Below are 6000 nucleotides of genomic sequence, written 5' to 3' on the forward strand. Positions count from 1 at the left end.
TCTTTGTTTTTGCTTGGCCAATGCTACCATACTGTCCTGTTTGATCGTGAAAGAAGTAGAGAGTAGCACCTTAATTCCTTTTGACATTACGAATAAACAGAAACAAGACCTTTTTGACCTAGTGAGACGATTACCTGATGTGTTTTTTGAGGAGCCAGGACGAGTGAAAAATATATACAACCACATTCGCGGTCCCCCATGCAATGTAGTACATTTATAACATTATGGGCTACCGGAATCTCAAAAGAATATCAACATTTAGGAAATAGAACAAATGCTCAAAGCCAATATAACAGAACCTTCAAATAGTGCCTGGTGCTCACCTATCATATTGGTAGTAGCACCTGACGGTAGCTGGAGTTTCTGCATAGATTCTAGGAGAGTGAATACGATCACAGCTTTTCACGCTTACCCAATGCCACGTATTGACGATTTTATAGATACATTTGGGTAATGCTGTCTACTTGTCAACCCTAGATCTCACGAAAAGGTTCCACTATTTGAACATGGCAAAGAAAAAAAAGAATTTTCCACCCCCATTGGACTATTCCATTTTAAGGTTCTGCCATTTGGATTACATGGTGCTACTGCAACATGTCAGAGAGTAATGGACCGAATATCACAATCTTACTTGAACATTTGTGGGCCATACATCGTAATCCACAGTTCACTAGGATCCAAGCAAAGCAGATGGTAAATCAAACATCTGTGGTGTGTTATAATTATTTCTTTTAGCATATAGTAGGGACTTGTGCTGTAAGGGTTCTCGCCTTCTGTCATAAATCTCCCCCCGTCTCACCTGTGATCGGGATCTCCCTTGTTCGGTCGCAGGACTCTTCCTGTGGGTGGTTCGGGTCTTGAATAGGCTCGCCCGAGCCTCGTCAGGTTGCAGAGCGTGTTCAGAGTTCCGGGAGGTTCGTGGTTCCAGGGTGTCCAGGATTAGCGATAAACAAGCAATGTAGGGGGAAGTCCAGGAACAGGAAAAAAGGCAAGGAAGGAAGTATGAGGATCAAGGAAGCAAATGTAGAGAGCAAACGCACGTCGGGTCACTATCGAAGATAGCGTTGAGACGCGGGGACCCGCAGGGGCGTGACCAATTTATAGTACGTGCTACGACGTGAAAGCTAGTGCGTAGCACGGAGCTTGGTACGGCCATGTTGGGAGGAACAAGGAGTACAAGCCCTTCGTGACAATGACCATGAGGTCCAGAAGGGGCAATTTCGCCGGGTCATGACAGCATGCCCCCTCCGGAGACTGGTTCCTCCAGGCTTGCCTGGGTGAATAAGATGGAATCTTCTGAGCAAACGAGGGGTCTTTAAATTAGAAACTGGTTCCCATGTTCTCTCGGTAGGGGGATAGCCTTTCCACTCGACCAGATATTGTAATCGACCCCTTCTATACCTGGAATCACATATCCTGGACACCTCATATTCCAACTGGTCGTCCACAACAACAGGTGTGGGTTTGAAGGGTTTTCGACTAGAACTAACGTAGGGTTTCAACAGGGAAGTATGGAAGACTGGATGTATCTTCTTCCAGGAATCCAGGAGCTTAAGTCGGAAGGAGACAGGATTGATGATCTCCTTTATAGAAAATGGACCATAATAGCGAGGAGCCAATTTGTTTGGTCGTAGATGTCGAGGTAACAGTTTCGAGGCTAGCCAGACTTGATCGCCAACTGAATAGGAAGGTGATGGTCTTCTCTTAGAGTCCGCATATCTTTTGGTTCGAGTCTGGGCCTGTTCTAACTGATCCTTGGCCTCTCTTTGTAAGTCGATCAGCGTCTGAATCCAAGAGTCAAGGGTAGGTACCGGAGTAGATTCTGGAAGAACTGATGGTAAAACAGACGGATGATAACCTTGACTGCAATAGAAAGGGCTGATCTTGAGAGCTGAATGATCTGAGTTATTGTAGGAGAATTCGGGCTAAAGGTATAAGGAGAGACCAATCGTCTTGAACCTTGGTGGCAAAACAACAAAGATATTGTTCCAGGGTTTGATTTACTTGTTCCGTTGCCCCATTGGTTTGTGGATGATAGCCTGAAGAAAGGGCACGTTGGATTCCTAGAACACGACAGAGATGTTTCCAGAATTGTGAAATATATTGAGGTCCCCGATCCGAAATAATCTTGGAAGGGAGGCCATGAAGACGAAAAATATGTTCCAGGAAAATTCCAGCAAGTTCTGAGGAAGATGGTAGTTTATACAATGGTGTAAAATGAGCTAGATGAGTGACCAAGTCAATGGTTACCATGATGGTTGTATATCCTCGGGAAGGTGGTAATTCAACAATGAAGTCAGTGGCAATAACTTCCCAGGGTCTGGTTGGCAACGTAGGTTGTAGAAGCAGACCCGCCGGCCTCTGATTATCGTATTTGTTCTGACTACAAATTGCACAGGTCTTGATGTATTGAACTACACTGGACTTCATCCCTGGCCACCAGAACTGTCTTTGTATAAGACGGAAGGTGTTGGTTACCCCTCGATGGTCAGAGTGAAGAGTATCATGGCATAGATTCATTACCTTCTGTTGAAGTTCTTTTGTCGGAATGACCACTGAATTGTTCTTGAATAAATACCCTTCCTTGATTGTCAAACGTCAGGGATTTTTCTCGGATATGTCCTTCCAGAGTTCAGATGATTGAGTCTGTACTCTGATTTCCTCCAGGAGATTGATCGCTTGAGCTACAAAGATTGTAGGTGGAAACATTTTAGGATAGATCTTATCCTCCAAGGTAAAGTAGTCGGGACACCGAGAAAGGGCATCGGCAATCATGTTTTGCGGTCCAGGAACATGTGAGATTTGAAATTGATATTGAGCAAAGAAGTAGGCCCATCGAGCTTGTCTACTGTTCCTGCACTCCATGGATTGTAGGACCTGAAGATTTCGATGATCAGTACGGACTTGAACTGGATATTTAGCACCCAGGAGTAGATGTCTCCATTCAGTGAAGGCATGACGAATGGCCAATAACTCCTTCTCCAGAACTGAGTAGTGAGTCTCATTGGTAGTCAGGGTCCGTGAAAGGTAAGCAATGGGATGTTCCAACTTATCATCGGATTCTTGTTTTAAAACTGCTCCTATGGCGTAATTGGAGGCATCTGTTTCCACTAGAAAAGGACGATTTATGTCAGGTTGGGCCAGGATGGGAGTCTGAGTGAATTCTTTTTTCAAGCGTTGGAATGCCTTGTCTTGTGGTATAGACCAGTTGAATGGAACGTCTTTCTTCAGGAGATTAACAATGGGTTGAACAATCTCGGAAAAGGTGGGAATGAATTTCCAGTAGAAGTTGGCAAGCCCCAGGAAGGACTGTATTTGCTTTACAGATGTTGGGGCGGGCCAAGCCAGTATGGCCTTCACCTTTGAAGGATCCATACTAATTCCTTCTGAACTAAGGACAAACCCCAGATAGTGAACTGATGTAGCATGAAACAAACATTTTTCTGGGTTGGCTAAGAGTTGATTTTCACGGAGACGGTGACGTACTGCCTTTACATGTTCTTCATGTTTCAAGGAATCCTTTGAGAAGATCAATGTGTCATCCAGGTAGACGATAACATTGAGAAATAACATGTCAGAGAACACCCTATCCATAAAACGCTGGAAGACTGCGGGAGCATTAGTCAGACCAAAGGGCATGACTAGGTATTCAAAGTGACCAAAGGGTGTTCTAAAGGCTGTTTTCCATTCGTCTCCTTCCCGGATACGGATCAAATGGTAAGCACCTCGGAGATCCAGTTTCGTGAATATCACTGCACCTCTCACAGCTTCAAGGATATCGGAGATCAGGGGGAGTGGGTATCTGTCTTTCAGGGTGTGTTGCTTTAGGCCTCGATAGTCCAGGCAAGGTCTGAGCTCTTTGGTATCCTTTTTAGGAACGAAGAACAATGAAGCACCAGCTGGTGATTTTGAAGGTCTTATGGTGCCATTCTCAAGATTAGTGTCTAGGTATTCCCGGAGGGCTCTCTTTTCTGGTTCTGAAAGGATAAACATCCTGCCAAAGGGAATCACTGCTTAGGGTTCAGTATCTATGGCACAGTCTTCGGGTCTATGTGGAGGTAAGGCTTGAACGATGGCAGTAGAGAATACATCAGCATACCCTTGATAGATCTCTGGAACTTGTACAATATTGGAAACCATGAGTGGTGTCTCCGGACACCTTGGCGGACCTTTAGGGGCTGTGACTGAGGTATCCAGGTTTAAACAATGGTTCATACAGAACTCCGAGCCCAGGAATAAGGATCCGGCCGTCCAGTTGATATATGGATTGTGCCTTTGTAACCAGGGCATGCCCAAAACCAAGAGGTAATGGGCTGATTTTATAATGTCAAACACAATTCTTTCTTGATGATGATTTATGGAAAGATGGATCTCCCTTGTTTGCAGACTTATGGGTCCTGAGGAAAGAGGTCTTCCGTCGATCGCTTCCACTGGCTGTGAAAAACTTCTTGCTTCATACGGAATGTTATGACTTCTGACCCAATCTTGATCAATGAAGACTCCCATTGCTCCGCAATCCACCAAGGCCAGTATGGGGTAGACCTTGTCCTTGGATGGCGATAAAAAGGCCTGTAATATCACCAATTTGTTTTGTCCAGGAGTGTTCAAGGATGGAATTGATGTGGAGCAAACATCGCTCTCCCGAAACCTTGCTCCATTTAGGATCGGGAGCTGGCGTTTCCCGAGCGTCGGGAAGGAGCCAGACGACATTCTTTAACTAGATGTTTTTCCGATGCATAAGCCTGTATGTATTCTTCTTAACCTTTCCTGCAGGGAAATCGGTCCACAAAAGGCTCCAAGTTGCATGGGTTCAGAATCAGTGCTCGGACTCTTGGCAGATTCTGTCCTTGTAGTATTCTCTAGGGAGTAACTTTGAATTGATACTTTATTCTTTTTCTTTTTGGCCTTTCTTTCTTGGATTCTAAAGTCTATTTGCATAGACAAGTCCAGGAGGGCCTGGAATGAACTAGGACGTGCCACCCTGGCTAGCTCGTCCTTAATCTCTTCATTTAGACCTCTGCGAAACAAAGTAAAACTGGCTTCCAGGAGCCAGTCCGCCTCTTTGGCTAGCTGTTTGAATCTGGTAACATAGGTCAACATGTCTTGGGATCCTTGTTGGAAGTCAAGTAGCTTTTCTTGAGCACTGTGAACCAGCTCTGGTCGTTCGAACATGGTCTTGAGTTCCGCGATGAACCCTTCATAATCATCCAGGAGAGCAGCCCCTGAATTAAGTAATGGAGTGGCCCATGTAAGGGCATACCGGAAAGAAGCGATATTCTGAAGCCCACCTTAGCCCTAGGAGTTGTGACATAGTAGGGCTTAAAGGTAAAATGTACCAAACAAGAATCCAGGAATCTACGTAAGGTCTTTGTTGAACCGTCATATTTATCAACCACTCCTCCCATTAATACGCTGTCCTTGTTCGCGGAGTCGTGTGACAAGACGAGCTGTCTTAACGCCGCATTCTCAGCTTTTATATTCTGCATCTCTGTGGAAAGTTCTTGCATTCCGCGCATCAGGTCCTGAATAGCATTCTCCATGGTAGAATCCGTATTGATCGTTCGGCGTCTCAAACTGTCATAAATCTCCCCCCGTCTCACCTGTGATCGGGATCTCCCTTGTTCGGCCGCAGGACTCTTCCTGTGGGTGGTTCGGGTCTTGAATAGGCTCGCCCGAGCCTCGTCAGGTTGCAGAGCGCGTTCAGAGTTCCGGGAGGTTCGTGGTTCCAGGGTGTCCAGGATTAGCGATAAACAAGCAATGTAGGGGGGAAGTCCAGGAACAGGAAAAAAGGCAAGGAAGGAAGTATGAGGATCAAGGAAGCAAATGTAGAGAGCAAACACACGTCGGGTCACTATCGAAGATAGCGTTGAGACGCGGGGACCCGCAGGGGCGTGACCAATTTATAGTACGTGCTACTACGTGAAAGCTAGTGCGTAGCACGGAGCTTGGTACGGCCATGTTGGGAGGAACAAGGAGTACAAGCCCTTCGTGACAATGACC

This window comes from Ambystoma mexicanum, chromosome 14, assembly GCF_040938575.1.
Source record: "Ambystoma mexicanum isolate Mex_15411 chromosome 14, UKY_AmexF1_1, whole genome shotgun sequence".
Classification (NCBI taxonomy): domain Eukaryota; kingdom Metazoa; phylum Chordata; class Amphibia; order Caudata; family Ambystomatidae; genus Ambystoma; species Ambystoma mexicanum.